The 17,113-nt window shown below is 43.0% G+C and overlaps 1 protein-coding gene across 3 annotated transcripts in view; it reads right to left on the bottom strand.

Annotated features, from left to right (window-relative positions):
• Nucleotides 1–16,711, bottom strand: part of FER (FER tyrosine kinase) — a 424,757-nt gene extending 408,046 nt beyond the window's left edge. For all 3 annotated transcript variants that reach the window (XM_084629253.1, XM_084629251.1, XM_084629254.1), the window contains exon 1: nt 15,752–16,711. The gene's annotated coding sequence lies outside the window, so the exon portion shown is untranslated. The remainder of the gene's footprint in view (nt 1–15,751) is intronic.
• Nucleotides 16,712–17,113: the final 402 nt, after the last annotated feature.

Raw genomic sequence — 17,113 nt, 5'->3', positions numbered from 1 at the left:
CAAAGTGTGTGTCTGAATTCCAGAGCACAGCCACCAGTGACAGAGTCACAGAACTGGCAGGCATGCCTTGAACAATAGGGCACATATCACATCACAAAAGTACCCTCCATTAAAGAGGAAGCCATGAAACTCATTGTTTGTGGGGTCAATGGTCTTCAAGACATCACACTAGTTCATGGGTGCTCTAGCCACTGGCGGCTGTTGTAGAGTCTCCGAGTGCAACTGCACCCACAGAAATCAGGCCCAGATGTGCACAACTCACATGGCTGAGAGCACAGCTGGCACCAAGGTCCCACTCTGCCTGCCAAACTCATGACAGCTCCTCTCAACATCATGGACCAACAGAGAGCCAGGAACCAACAAGGAGGAGCAATGCAAGCTGGCTCTCCTTGTCTGACCTGGAACAGAGCTACTGAGTGGCGGCAGGGAGAGGAAGATGGGGGTGGGAGCCTGTTACACTGCCCCTGAGTCAGGGGTACCTAGTCCTTCTGCTCCTGCCCATTCTGTGCTCCAATGCCAACTTTCTCCTGGGGATCCCAGGGGAAGAGGCAAGAAAGGCTAGATGTGGGGCACAGAGAGGAAGACCATAAAATCCTTTCCCCCCAAGGAAGCCTCCAAACAACAGGGAGAAGTAAGGAACAAGGGGATCAGGGAAGCATGGCAGGGACCCATAGGAGTGGATAAGGGGGGTCCCTCAAGAACTGAAGTTCCTGGGAGCAGGTGGGTGTAGGGGTTCACATGGGGAAGGTAAGGGCTGCTGCTTTTCTGAGTTTCTGTTATAATCGTAATTAAACCTTTTAACGCAGAACTGCATACATGTGCTGTACAAGAGTTTTGCATAATCAGTCTCTTGTACAGTAGCACATGTATACAATTATAGCAGCACAGCAGGAGTAAGTCCAGTGTAAGGAGACTTGATTATGATTACTGTTTATTATGTCTCTACCCGTCTACACAGTAAAGATTTACTGCACCAATGATACTGCCAAGAATGACCTTGAGCAGATCACTGCAGACTACGTGGCTCTGGGAAGAAGGATAAAGGAGTTTGAGGCGCAAGTGGTGTTCTCGTCCATCCTCCCCGTGGAAGGAAAAGGCCTGGGTAGAGACTGTTGAATCGTGGAAGTCAACGAATGGCTATGCAGGTGGAGTCGGAAAGAAGGCTTTGGATTCCTTGACCATGGGATGGTGTTCCAAGGAGGAGGAGTGCTAGGCAGAGACAGGCTCCACCTAACGAAGAGAGGAAAGAGCATCTTCGCAAGCAGGCTGGCTAACCTAGTGAGGAGGCCTTTAAACTAGGTTCACTGGGGGATTGAGACCAAAGCCCTGAGGTAAGTGGAGAAGTGGGATACCGGGAGGAAGCACAAGCAGGAGCGCGTGAGAGAGGAGGGCTCCTGCCTCATACTGAGAAAGCAGGACAATCAGCGAGTTATCTCAAGTGCCTATACACAAATGCACGAAGCCTGGGAAACAAGCAGGGAGAACTGGAAGTCCTGGCAAAGTCAAGGAATTATGATGTGATTGGAACAACAGAGACTTGGCGGGATAACTCACATGACTGGAGTACTGTCATGGATGGATATAAGCTGTTTAGGAAAGACAGGCAGGGCAGAAAAGGTGGGGGAGTTGCACTGTATGTAAGAGAGCCGTATGACTGCTCTGAGCTCAAGTATGAAACTGCAAAAAAACCTGAGTGTCTCCGGATTAAGTATAGAAGCGCGAGCAACAAGGGTGATGTCGTGGGAGTCTGCTATAGACCACCGGATCAGGGGATGAGGCGGACGAGGCTTTCTTCTGGCAACTCGCAGAAGTTACTAGATCGCATGCCCTGGTTCTCATGGGAGACTTCAATCACCCTGATATCTGCTGGGAGAGCAATACAGCGGTGAACTACAGCCCAGTCAGCCTCACCTCAGTCCCTGGAAAAATCACAGAGCAGGTCCTCAAGGAATCAATTCTGAAGCACTTAGAGGAGAGGAAAATGGTCAGGAACAGTCAGCATGGATTCACCAACGGCAAGTCATGCCTGACTAATCTAATTGCCTTCTATGACGAGATAACTGGCTCTGTGGATGAAGGGAAAGCAGTGGATGTGTTGTTCCTTACCTTTAGCAAAGCTTTTGACACTGTCTCCCACAGTATTCTTGCCAGCAAGTTAAAGAAGCATGGGCTGGATGAATGCACTGTAAGGTGGATAGAAAGCTGGCTAGATTGTCAGGCTTATCGGGTCGTGATCAATGGCTCCATGTCTAATTGCCAGCCGGTATCAAGTGGAGTGCCCCAACGGTCAGTCTTCGGGCCAGTTTTGTTCAGTATCTTCATTAATGATCTGGAGGATGGCATGGATTGCACCCTCAGCAAGTTTGCAGATGACACTAAATTGGGAGGAGAGGTAGATACGCTGGAGGGTAGGGATAGGATACAGAGGGACCTAGACAAATTGGAGGATTGGGCCAAAAGAAATCTGATGAGGTTCAACAAGGACAAGTGCAGAGTCCTGCACTTAGGACGGAAGAATCCAATGCACCGCTACAAACTAGGGACCGAATGGCTAGGCAGCAGTTCTGCAGAAAAGAGCCTACGGGTTACAGTGGAAGAGAAGCTGGATATGAGTAAACAGTGTGCCCTTGTTGCCAAGAAGGCCAATGGCATTTTGGAATGTATAAGTAGGGGCACTGCCAGCAGATCGAGGGACGTGACCGTTCCCCTCTATTCGACATTGGTGAGGCCTCATCTGGAGGAGTGTGCCCAGTTTTGGGCCCCACACTAAAAGAAGGATGTGGAAAAATTGGAAAGAGTCCAGCAGAGGGCAACAAAAATGATTAGGGGACTGGAACACATTACTTATGAGGAGAGGCTGAGGGAACTGGGATTGTTTCATCTACGGAAGAGAAGAATGAGGGGAGATTTGATAGCTGCTTTCAACTACCTGAAAGGGGGTTCCAAAGAGAATGGATCTAGACTGCTCTCAGTGGTAGCAGATGACAGAACAAGGAGTAATGGTCTCAAGTTGCAGTGGGGTAGGTTTAGGTTGGATATTAGGAAAAACTTTTTCACTAGGAGGGTGGTGAAACACTGGAATGCGTTACCTAGGGAGATGGTAGAATCTCCTTCCTTAGAAGTTTTTAAGGTCAGGCTTGACAAAGCCCTGGCTGGGATGATTTAATTGGGGATCGGTCCTGCTTTGAGCAGGGGGTTGGACTAGATGACCTCCTGAGGTCCCTTCCAACCCTGATATTCTATGATTTCATAGCTGCTTTAAGTGTTCATCAGCTAATGCAAAATTACAGTTTAATACCAGGTAGAAATACCCTGGAGCTACCAGACTGGGCCCTCTCTGTCTCCTCACACCCCATCCCTGTGCAGAAGGCAGCAATTTCACAGGCTTGGACCCTCTCTGACACACCCCATCCCCTGCCTATTTATTCTTCATTATGAAAACAGGCCTACACTACACCATCTAGATGTCATTATAATCAACTGGCATTTAAAGAATTCCTGGAATTACTTTGATATATGTCTCTTAAATAAAAGGAGATGAAAAAACCTTTGCTCATGAAACCTGAATCATCTTTATTACTAAATAAAATTGGGACATATAGTGAGGAAGGTATATTGGTTTCAAAGTCAGTTGTATCACCTATGCCAGATTAGCAGTTACTAGGTACTAGTGTTCATACATAGACTTCAAAAGAACTGAGAGTATAAATGACAGACCCTTAGACGAGAGGATTAGAATACAGTCTCACTGACAGTTAGAACCTCAAGCAAGGGGATGTTGGGGAAAAGACAGAGCCCATAATAGAAAGACAGACACAGAATGCTTGAACTATCATCTCCAATTTACTAAGACTAGAACTACAAAGGTTTAACCTACCTACCTTGGGTGTTGCCTACTCTGTACACTAGATATGATATTATTCCATTTGCCTTGGATTTAATTCAATTTACTAATAAAATACAATTTACTAATAAACTTTAAAACTTCGTAATCTGAGTGGCACTGTGATCCTATGTGCCAGGCCACAATACATGATCAGGGAGCCAGGCTCAGCCTCGTGGGACAGAAGCCACTACTGCAGCATAAATTCTCTCTCAAGCATCCTCCCCTTCCCACCAGCCTGGGATTATGGTTGCAGTAATGAGGCAAAGGGTGCTGCTGCAAGTGGTTGGTGCCCTTGGGCAATACATGTAGGAATAGGCAGTGGCAGAGTGCACCCACTGAACTGGGAGCCTGCATCATCCCCTGATGCTATAAAGTCCCTGTTCAGGGACTTTTCTACTTTCCTGTTCATTAGGACTTCTGAGGAAGAATGCCACTAACAATATCTTTAATCAGTGAACCCATCTTAGCATCACCCTTACAAAAAATTAATATGGAATCCTTAATCTCCTGAATTTAAATATTAAAGATCAGTTGTTTAATCTTTTGCCCTTGTCTTGGAATCCTTTTCTAGATCAAGTGAAGAACAGAGTAAGAACTCCTGCTTATCTTCAAAGGAGAGGTATTTCCTGGGGTCTTTAAATTTGCATTTGCTTGCACAGGTTACATAGGCTGGACACCAATGATACTTGGTTACTTTCCTTTTCGTGGCTTCACATCCATCTCGAGGAAAGACCCTTTCCATATGCAATGGTCAGTGTTCCTAATCAGACTTTAATATTTCACCCTCCACAAGACGCAGGACAAGGGAGACTTTATGTAGAGGTTGCTCTAATGGAAACATTTTTATTCAATCTTAAAATACTGACAGTGTCTCATTAATAAAAAAATTACTTAAACAAGTTTAGCATTATTAAATCCAATTTACTTTTTATTTATATTTGCTTTCATTGTCAAAGTTGAGAGAATTTTTTTAAAAATAACTGTCCTTTTCATTTGACTAGTCATTTCTGACTCTGTATATGGGCCCTACTAAATTCATGGTCCATTTTGGTCAATTTCATGGTCATAGAACTTTTTAAATTGTGAATTTCATTATTTCAGCTATTTAAATCTGAAATTTCACGTGTTGTAATTGTAAGGGTCCTGACCCAGAAAGGAGTTGTGGGGGAGGTCGCAAATTGTAGGGGGTGTTGCAGTACTACTACCCTTACTTCTGCGCTGCTGATGGTGACAGCGCTGCCTTCAGAGCTGGGCGGCTGGAGAACGGTGGCTGCTGGCCAGGAGCCCAGTTCTGAAGGCAGAGCCACCATCAGCAGCAGTGCAGAAGTCAGGATGGCATGGTATGATATTGCCACCTTTACTTCTGCACTGCTGCCTGCAGAGCTGGGCCCTCATTAAACAGCTGCCACTCTCTGGCCATCCAGCTCCCAGCAGTGCAGGAGTAAGGGTGGCATAGTATGGTATCGTCACCATTACTTCTGCACTGCTGCTGGCAGGGCACTGCCTTCAGAGCTGGCCACCCGGCCAACAGCCACCGCTCTCCAGCCGCCCAGCCAGAGAGAAAGAGTGGCAATACCGCAACCCCCCCTAAAATAACCCGCAACTCCCTGCAACTCCTTTCTGGGTCAGGACCCCCAATTTGAGAAATGTTGGTCATCCTGGTGAAATCTGTATAGTATAGGGTAAAAACACACAAAAGACCAAATTTCACAGTCCGTGATGTGTTTTTCGTGGCCATGAATTTGGTAGGGCCCTGCTCATTTGTTTCAGAAGTTACAAGGTGTGTAGCGAACGAGACAGTTGAATGTTACCCTGGAGAAGTGGATTCTACGCCTCTGCAATAGAATTCCTATATGATGTTGGGTAAATCATTTACACCCAACTTTTCACAGGTGGTCACTAGTTGTGTGTTCCCTCTGGCATCTGATTTGCAAATGAGCTGAACACTCACATATGAAGTGCTATATAATGCTAAGTATTCTGAGAATTCTAGTCTTGGGCATCTCAAAATGGAAATCCAAAAAATGGTGCATATTTTTATCTTAATGTATCCTTGCCTCAGTTCCCCATCAGTAAAATGTGGATACTACCCTCTCTTCACAGGTGTGTTGTTAAAATAAATGTTTTTAAGCAATCAGATAGTATAGCAATGAAAATCATGGAAAAGCCCATAAGAAAATTAACTGTTCTGTATCCAGACAAGGGTTTGAACAGTTTGTAGGAAAAAAGGCATATACCACTTTTTAATAAAGAGAACAAAATATTGAATTGATGAAGTGAGCTGTAGCTCATGAAAGCTTATGCTCTAATAAATTGGTTAGTCTCTAAGGTGCCACAAGTACTCTTTTTCTTTAAGCAAGCACCGTCCATCCTATGTACAGACTGAAGCAGGGGCCCTAAGCAAAAAATAGTATTTAATTACAGGATCACATACTATCATTATTCATAAGCACATGGAGCCAAATTAAGGCCAACCTTTATGTTCTTTTTACGTAGCTTTTTGGTATATTAAATAATGCAAGGTAGAATCCTTCTGCTATACATCATGATATAGTCTCCTCCCCCTCCTGCCCCTCCACAAAGAAAATAACCACAAAATTTGGCACTAGCATTTCTTTTCACCCCAGAAAGGATTAGCAAAGATGTTACATGAAGAAACTGAGGTACAATTCTATACGGATCAAGCCAGTACAGTAGTCCCCCAGTTTTGTGAACACAAAATTAACCCACAAAAAATTAAGTTTTTCGTGATTAGATTAAAAATTTCAAGGCCAGAAAGGAATATTATGGCAATCTATGATGACCTCCTGTATAATGTAAAGCTGATCACCATAACCCTAAGACATTCCCATGGCAACTATGAAGAATTTCCTGGCACACAGTGAAAAATAGGTCTGATGCACCTTTATTTGCATAAGCTGGCTAGTGACAGGTTCAACTATTAGAAAGCAGTTAGAAATTAGAATGGTTGGATTCTGCCTTCAGTGTGACAAAGGAGTACTGAAAAAGGAAGTGGAGACCTGCATAGCATACAGCAAATACAAAATCTAAGTGAGGTAAGAAGCATCCTGCAGAATACTTAGTTTGAACAACTGTTTGAATGTCCAGGTTAGCAACGATACAAGCCTAGACATCTATGCTGAAGCATAGAAAAATGTCATTTTTAGCATTAGTTTTAAGTTAAAAACATAAGAATGGCCATATTGGGTCAGACTATCTCACCCAGTATCCTGTCTTCCAATAGAGGGTGATCCCTTGGTTCTTGTGTTATGTGAAGGAGTAAACAACACTTCCTTATTCACTTTCTCCACACCATTCAAGATTTTATACACCTCTATCATATCTGCCAGAATTGCCTCTGGAGCCTTTTTAAAAAGTCAGCATTACATTAGCTATCCTCCAGTCATCTGGTACAGAGGCTGATGAAAGTGATGGATTACATACCAGTTAGTAAAAAGAAAAGGAGTACTTGTGGCACCTTAGAGACTAACCAATTTATTTGAGCATAAGCTTTCGTGAGCTACAGCTCACTTCATCGGATGCATACCGTGGAAACTGCAGCAGACTTTATATACACACAGAGAATATGAAACAATACCTCCTCCCACCCCACTGTCCTGCTGGTAATAGCTTATCTAAAGTGATCATCAAGTTGGGCCATTTCCAGCACAAATCCAGGTTTTCTCACCCTCCACCCCCCACACAAATTCACTCTCCTGCTGGTGATAGCCCATCCAAAGTGACAACTCTCTACACAATGTGCATGATAATCAAGTTGGGCCATTTCCTGCACAAATCCAGGTTCTCTCACCCCCTCACCCCCCTCCCAAAAACCACACACACAAACTCACTCTCCTGCTGGTAATAGCTCATCCAAACTGACCACTCTCCAAGTTTAAATCCAAGTTAAACCAGAACATCTGGGGGGGGGGGGGTCGGAAAAAGCAAGGGGAAATAGGCTACCTTGCATGATGACTTAGCCACTCCCAGTCTCTATTTAAGCCTAAATTAATAGTATCCAATTTGCAAATGAATTCCAATTCAGCAGTTTCTCGCTGGAGTCTGGATTTGAAGTTTTTTTGTTTTAAGATAGCGACCTTCATGTCTGTGATTGCGTGACCAGAGAGATTGAAGTGTTCTCCGACTGGTTTATGAATGTTATAATTCTTGACATCTGATTCACGGCTGTTACTCTGATACCAGTTAGTAGTTCTGCAACTTCATATATGAATTCCTTCAGAATTCTTGGGTGAATATCATTTGGTCCTAGTAACTTATTACTGCTTGATTTAACTATTTGTTTTTTATCTTTCAGATGAAATATATATAGTAGGTTCATTCTCAGGAGTGAGTTACAACCTCACTAACTACACTTTTACTGGATCATATATAGCTTTCTCCCACTGTCGAGCAACTATAATTGAACATGGTGGAAATTCTATGTTTCATCATTTTTCCATTTTAAAAATATAGAAAATTACAAAATATTTTAAAAGTTGAGATTTTACAGCAAGCCATTCAAATGTCATGATGTTAGAAACTTAAGGTTGACAGTGCAACCTTACATATATCTCCTTATGTACAATCAAGATATATGATATGATAACTTAAGACTTTTTTCTATAGGACCCCTGCCTCATCAGTACAGAAGTTTAATAATGCTCAGTGAACAAGACTGCTGTTCAGTATTTTTCTCCATGCTCTGTGAACCACCATATACATCATTTACCATTCCAACACTGGATCAAATAGAGTTTGGGGGGTTGCTTGTTTTAATTCTTTCATTAGAGATTTCTGTATGGTACCTCACCTGAATTTTTCTGATATCCTGGTGAGAATGGGAATTTGCATTATCCCCATTTCACTTATATAAAGCTAAGGCACAGAGAAACAGTCTGCAGATTAGGCAAAAACAGAACACTGAGCTTCTTTGGGGTGATCCATAACACCATTCATCCTATTCCAAGAGACCTATTACATTCATTATATACACCATATGGTTTTTACAATGATTGAAGAGAGGCTGTTACAGCTACCAGCTTCACTGAACATACAACTGCATTAAGTGAGGCCACAGATCAATTCACTACGCAGGCTTGCCTCATTCCCTGTCAAACAATCTGACTGAAACGGATTGTCCTATGGTTATAAAACAAAATATGTGGATATAAAGTAAAAAACATAATACTCAAGAAAAAGGGGGCAGAGTCAAAGCTACAGACAGCTTTCATTTTCTGAAGAGTGCTTCACAGTGAAACCTTACCATTCTTTTAATGTAGGTTTATCTTGTATGAAACTGCATATACATGCTTTGCTTCTTTGTCATGGTCTGTAAATAAATCACACTTGTTCTGGATTATCCAATGAAGTATTGTTTATAAATCAAGACGATAAAAAGCCTAAACCAGCTTGCCCTCACAATACAATACATTCAAGCCAGAAAGGCACGGGAGAGAATATAATCTGAATTTCACTCTGTCCTGAAAAGTAATTGTGACATCAGGAAAAGGAAATCCTACCACCTAGGCTTGAGAAAGTCTACTTGCCCAAGACAAACAGGAAAAGTTAACTTGCAAAAGCAAGCAGGAATTTGGAGTAGGTGAAGAGACTGCAGGGAAGGGAGAGCCAGCGAACAGAAGGGGCATATGATTTTAAGAGTGTAGGTAAGCAATTTAGATATTAAAATAATGCTGAACATTAAGTGGTTTGATATATACTGAACAACATTCATATATGACTAAGTGAGATTAGACCAGTAATACTTAAGACTGAGGTTCAAGAGCCGCAAGCAGCTCTTTAATGCATCTCCTCCAGTTCTTTGCGGCACATAATATTCAAACATTGTGCGATCTAATTAACCAATCTAAAATATTAACTAATCAGGATGCTTTTCCTATGTTATCAGCCAATTGTAGAATACTTGGTCAGTCATTTTGCTGTGAGAATAACTATATATAAAGAAAGAGAGTAAATGAAACAATGAATTCACACTACTATGGCTCCTTTAGGTAATGCTGATTGCTAATCTGGCTCCTGAAGCACTGAGGTCTTGAGTATCACTAGATTAGACCAACATGCAAAATACTCATTACTGCAAGGACCATATAGGAAAATATTTTTAGAATTAGTTTTTTATGCCATGTAAGAATTATTATCCCGCACCATAGAGATATTCTATTTTCATACCTTTAAAAGAAAACTTCCAAAGACAAGAAAGAAAGGGTGGAATAATTTAAATGAGCACTCTGCACTGGCCTAACTCAGCTTCCATTAGCCACTGAAGTCAATGGTAAAACTTCCAAATATGGGAAGATTTTCAAAATACAATTCACTTCTGAAAAGTGCTTCAGTAGAAATGGCAGTGGGATTCCAGATCTAGTCTCTAACTTCGAGATTCACTAATTCATCAAGAGCTTTTTTTAAAAACCTTTTTCTCATAACTGCCAGTTCCACAAATAGTCCGCTATAAACTGGGATCTTTCTAGATCAGGCATCACTAGAAATAAAGATTACAGAGCCCAATATCTCTATAAACATCCAAGAACAGAATTTGGTCCTGCAATGGCAAAATAATTAATAATTCCAATGATGTGCAATCCAGAAAAATCCAACTGAATTAAAATGTATTAAATATGACAGTACATAGGAGTATCAGATCTGTTGATTAACAAATACCATATTCAGTTCCATTTCTGATCATAATCAAATTAAGCAGGGGGAAGCGAATGTTTATCTCTGAAAATATTTCTACTTTCACTCCTCTATGTCAGGTTTCAGAATAACAGCCGTGTCAGTCTGTTTTCGCAAAAAGAAAAGGAATACTTGTGGCACCTTAGAGACTAACCAATTTATTTGAGCATAAGCTTTCGTGAGCTACAGCTCACTTCATCAGATGCATCCGATGAAGTGAGCTGTAGCTCACGAAAGCTTATGCTCAAATAAATTGGTTAGTCTCTAAGGTGCCACAAGTACTCCTTTTCTTCCTCTATGTCAGACTTTAAGCAACCTTTTAAATGTTTTTCTTGAATATATATTGAAAAATCACAATCACAAAAATCATAATTATGCATCTTGCTTGTATGAAGTCTCCCTTAGAATTAATCAGAGGCAGGACAGTTGTAAAAAACCAATGTTTTATATAATATTTTTGGACTTCAAGATATAGATACATTTCTAACTGCTTATAGATTATTAAAATTATTTACTCAGCAGTAGAATTGTCAAAGGAAAATTTATTATACAACGTAACAAACTGAAGATCTAAGTATAAGAAAAATCTTTTAGTTTGTAATCAGTACTCCAGTAACTGGAGCTGATTTCACATCGCATTAGGGGAGCATTGCGAGCATGAAGCAGCAATGAAGCCATTGCAAGTGACCACAGGTGGTTCATCCCAGGGACAGGAAATCCACTCACAGCATAGTAGATCCTACTACAACAACCATCCCTAGAGCTTGCCTAAGGGGCATGGCCAGGATTTTCTTTTGCCCTGGTGTTCAAAATCGACTATAACAGCTCTTTGGCTATTGGCAAATGGTGCAATCTAGAGCAAGCGTTCTCAAACCGAGGGTCGGGACCTCTCAGGGGGTTGCAAGGTTATTACATGGGGGAGTCGCAAGCTGTCAGCCTCCACCCCAAACCCCACTTTGCCTCCAGCATTTATAATGGTGTTAAAGTGTTCTTAATTTATAAGGGGTCGCACTCAGAGGCTTGCTATGTGAAAGGGGTCAGGAGTACAAGTTTGAGAACCACTGATCTAGAGAAATCCTTAGGAACTAATTTAGAAATGGAGACAGAACAAGCAGCAAAACAGCACACACAGAGAATGAGAAAAACACAAAGTGGTTGAAGGCTCCCTCTTGCCTCCAAGTCAAGTGGTTGACTACAGGCAGGCAGCCCATCTGAATGAGAGTTTCTAAACCGGCACAAAACTCTTAAACCAAACCAGCTGCTCTGCCTTCTTATATTTGGTCTGATAGAAAGGAAATGCCCTGCAGGAAAGGACAACACAAGATATCAAAGAGCCTGGTTTTTCCACTTCATTCTTTTAAGCTTAAGTGTTATGCTGACAGCAAATTAGAATAGTGATGATGGTCCTAAAAGCTCTCTTGTTCAAAATCCTTTCTATAAATTGTGTGCTGTAGCTCCAGTATGGAACTATGTTTAAAAAAGGAATTTATCTTGAGCCAAAATAAAGTGTTATAGTTATTTTTTGCAAGCCTTTACTAACAAGTTTATACTTTGAGACTAATGTTGCATGGATATTAATATTCACCTCAAAGAAATCTCTGAACCAAATTTAAAAACAATTTTTTTTATTTTCATGAATATTTAGTCTTTAAAAACAAAACCATTTGCAACAGCAACTGTAATAATAAAAATCTAGTGTAGAAACTATACTATGTTAATTTAAATATAAATTATTTTAAGTCCTCTCGCTGTTTAAAAATGTATTCCATATGCACATTTTTGTAGAACAGAGAGCTTTCTATTATGATTTGAGACGGTGAACACTTTGTTTTATTTGTCTTAATTCTCTCCTCCATTTTTAAGAAAACTGTGAGTACAATGTAGTTTGTATACAACTCCTAAATAAGTACATCAGAACAATTTATAATTAAGTTAGTGTTTAGTGTTGAGTAATAAAAAAAGAGGCTTTAAAGTAAAATTTAACATTTAGTAGGAAGAACAAATATTTTCTCCAGAGGGAAATACACTACATAAACTCTCTCCTTCTCCCACCTACCTGTCAGTAAAAGGAACCCCTTTCCCTTCTCTAAGCCCACTTCCCACACTCTAACAGACTCCTCCCTGTAAACAGATTACCTCATGCAACTAGGCTACCTCCCTGCATGAAGTAGCTCTGTCTGGGCTTTCCGCCAGTTTTTCCGTGCCCCCAGCATGACTGGGAAATGTACCTTACTTCACCCTGTTGGTTCCCAGTTCAAACACGAGGTGAGCGACTGACAGCAAGCAGAAAAGGCAATGTGGAGAGTAACATGAGATTCAGCACGGGGGAAAATAGGATCAATCTATACTTGCCCAAGGCAAGAATCCTGTGTCAACCCACCTCCCACTAGCAAGACACCGTTCCTCCTCATGCTACAAAATAATATGCTAAATTAAAGAAGTCCGTGAAAAGTACAGGCATACATTTTGAAGTTTGTATCAATTCAGTGGGCGCTATATTATCCACTTCTGGTCCAGTTTAGTAAGTTAGCTCTCTCTTTCCTTTTGCATAAAGTCTGAGCTTCTAAAAATTCCACCCTTACCTACACTTTACTTTCTTCATCTCTCACAGAATGCTCACTTTTTTTATCAGCTACCTTTTCCTCTTTCTAATCTCTCATTAAAATTAATTTATTCTATGACATTAACAGTAAGTCAGCAGTATAGAATAAAAGATCACACCACTTTAAGCTTGGACCTTGCTGTATATATCACCATAAATAGATGAGAAACAAAATGATCAGAGTAGAGGCTTGAGGGAAAGAGTTGTACACTCACAGCACTGAACCAATGTCCAATATTCAAATTAACATGTGATAATCCAGCAGGAGAAGCTATATAAGCAAATCAAGGACAGAATTTGCATTGGAACAAGTAAATCATAGCATTCCTCAACACAGGGGCTGTCACTGCCTTCCACCTACATTTCCTTCCTTCCCCCTCCTTGTTTTAGGGAATTACAACTACCTCCCTTTTCTAAATGGGATCATGGGTCCTGAAATTTGTGGGAAAGAATTTCTTGTTGTAACATAGGGTCTTCATATGGGAGAGCTTGAGAACCACGGATCTAAATCCTCCTTCCCACCTTTAACACACATCCTGCCTCCCCCTTCTCTTCAACTAATTGTTACACCCACTTTTTCCTTCCAGTTTTATTTAGACTGTAAATTCTTCATGACAGGAACCTTGAGTACCCAAGCTTGTCCAGCATCTTTTCATAATAGGATCCTCAATCCTGACTGCAATCTCCAGGCACTATCATAATACAAATAAAAGAGATGTAGGATTGAATCTATGAGATCAGAGTTTTGGAGACAGTGACTTCTAATACAAGAGACAGAAAATAATTTTGTACATAAATTACCTAAAATCTTGTAATCTAATAATCCTTAATTTGCTATTTTGTGTATACTATATAATATTTAATTTAGATTAAGCAAAGGCATTGGGGTTTTTTTTTAAATTAATCTAATGTTTAAGAGATGACCTCTGAAAGTACTGTTGCTGACCCTACACAATCACACAAACTTGCTCTTCTTGTCCAAAGATCTCCTTAAAGGTCACTTCTTTCATGTTAGCCTTCCAGCAATAACCTCCACCCATAAATTCATTGTAGACGATATGTTCAAGTTGACTACACAGAGAACAAAAAGGAGAAATTTACCAGATGCATATGTTACTATATGTTTACTCCGTGATCATTCACTATTGTAACTCAGCCTCTCCATACCTCTCTCCTTGTTCATCACATGTTTTAATTCTAAACTGCTCAAGGCAGGGACCTTTCACTTATTATTTAAAAGCACCATGTACCTTGATTGCGCTATGCCAATAATAAATCTAATCTTCTGGAGAACACATCTTTGTTTCTTAATAAGGTTCCACGAATATTCTGCTTGAAAATATTCACTGTTTTTTAGTTTGAAACAAATTTTATTCTAATCTACACAAAATGCATCTGCCCAACTTTGTCAGTAGCTATTGTTTGAATCTATCTTACATGGACATAATTTCTCTGCCTTTGTTTTCACTACAGTGCCATTTATTTTATTTTAACATAACCTCAGACTGACAACATCTAAAACATTTCATGTAGGTTTGTGATAAAAATTTGAGTTTGAAGACAATTATCAAGAGTAAGCTGCAGGTGGGTTTTTGCAGTGTTCATCCACAGGAATTCATCAAGGTCCAGAATTTTTAGTGTGTTAGGAGCAGCTAGATTTGTTCTCTATTTTGATTGTAACCATTAGGAGCCTGGGGTCAAAAATCAGCAGGCTCCAACTTTTCCCTTTTCCTTTGCAAAGAACTTTCTCAGGCTCATCCCCACACCCTATCCCCGTCCCCACTCAGAACCCTAGGCCTATTACTACTGTTTATTAAAACAGTGCCCAAGATCCAATCTAGAATGGAGTCCCATTGTGCTGGGCACTGCACAAGCAGGAGTACCCAGTCCCTGCTCCAAAGAGCCTACAGTCTGAACAACCAGGGTTGTAGCACACCAGCAGCGCGAACAAAGCAAGGGTACAACTAATGGCACATGAGCTGCACAACTGGGGGGGCGGGTTTCGCTAAGCGGAAAGGGGAGGGGAAGGGGTCGTGCACTAAAGGGGGCGAAGGAGCAGCTGTGGAGTGAAGCACCTTGGCAAAAGATGAAGGCTGAAGCAAATACACAAGCACCCCCCACAGCTGACACCCAGCAACGCCTCACCCTCGTGCGCCGACCCCCGGCCAGCGCGCAGCGACGCCCGCACCCCGCGCTCTGCCGCCGCCGCTCAGGCCAGGAGTGGGGGCGACACTGACGAGGCTGGAAAGGGCGGGGCACACAGCGACCCTCACTACGGGAGAAGCCGGGTCGGGCGTCGCTCGCTGGACACGGGCTGACAAGCGGCACCGGGTGCTCGCAGGCGCCCCACGGGCCAAGGGACCCGGCTGCCGCCGCCGCCCCTGCCCGGCTGCAGGTAACTCAGCGAGCTGGGCCTAGCCGCCCCCCATCCTGCCCCGCAACAGCCCCGCAGACGAGGCCGAGGCGGGAACAGAGGCCACCTCTCCGGTCCCCTTCCCACCCCGCTGCCCCACCCAAGCCCCGCTGCCGGGATACGGGGCCGCCGAACGGCGCCGCGCGCGGCACCTTCCTACCTGACAAGCCGAGCCCCTCTACCACAGCGCGACGTCACAGCCCCGCCAGCGTCCCGTGAGCGCCGCCAACGAATCAGCGCGGACCTCTCGCCACTCGACAGCCAATCTACATGAACCCCGCCCCCTTGCGACACTGTTGGTCCAGCAACCAATTCCGTAGAGAGGAATGACCTGTCGTTCCCGCCCCTGCTCCAAAGGAAGCAAGGCGATTGGCAGAGGAGTCTACTGGGTGGAACACCGGAAGACTTGAGGCGGGCGTGGCCTCTGTCTGCGCTGGCCGCTGTAAGCGGTGCGCTCTGCAGGTTGGCGACGGCGTTGGTGCGGGACAGTCATCCGGGTTCTAATCCCGCAGAGGTGGCCGTCCTCCTCCTCCTCCTCCTGCTGGGTGGCCTGAAACTAGGACTCACCCGCCTGCTTGGTGGTGCGGGCGCACGCTGGTACTGTTGCGGTGGTTCTTTACTGACAAGAGCACCCCTTCTGTGGCACCACGGAGACCAAGCTGCCTTGTCAAGTGCCCACCCTGTTCCACCTGGATATGGTTCCCCAGCAGGGGCTAGGTCATGCAGTCAGTAGCTGCCCGAGGCAGGGTGACCAGATACCAAGTGTGAAAACTGGAGAGGGGGTGAAGGGTAATAAGTGCCCATATAAAGCAAAGCCCCAAATATCAGGACTGTTCCCATAAAATCAGGATATCTGGTCACCCTAGCTCCAGGCCTTTCAAGATGTGCCTTGTCAGGGTTGTTCCTTTCCTGTGCATTCAGGAAAAATGTAAAGCGTTAAAAACTTTCACTGCCACTCAGGTGAACTGGGATGTGAATCCTTTACCTCAGGGAGCCTGCATTTAAAGAAAAACACCCAACAGCTTGGGACAAAGAGAAGTAGACTGGAGATAGAGTTGTGAGAGTCAGCCACAGAACAAAGCATGCTGTGCAAGGAATGCCAGGATATCTCATGCACAGAAGATAGTCTCCACTGCATACTGTAATCAAAAGTAAGGGTAGGTCTACACTTAAAATGTTGCACTGGAGCAGCTGCACCACTACCACTTAAGTGAAGATGTTCCTATGCTGACAGAAGAGTTTCTGCCATTGGTAGTTAGTCCACTGCCTCAAGAGGCAGTAACTATGTCAAAACGAGAAGCTCTCTCACCAACATAGCACTGGCTACACTGGGGGTTAGGCTGGTATAACTATGTGACTCAGCCCTGGTCTACACTGGGGGGAGGGGGAATCGATCTAAGTTATGCAATTTCAGCTATGTGAATAACTTAACATGGTGTCTCCACCGCAGTGAGTCAACTGCTGTCACTCCCCTGTTGACTCTGCCTGCACCTCTCGCAGCGCTGGAGTACAGGAGTCAACA

This window comes from Lepidochelys olivacea (assembly GCF_965140295.1).
Source record: "Lepidochelys olivacea isolate rLepOli2 genome assembly, chromosome: 5".
Classification (NCBI taxonomy): Eukaryota; Metazoa; Chordata; order Testudines; family Cheloniidae; genus Lepidochelys; species Lepidochelys olivacea.
This window is presented reverse-complemented; position numbering and strand designations above follow the sequence as displayed.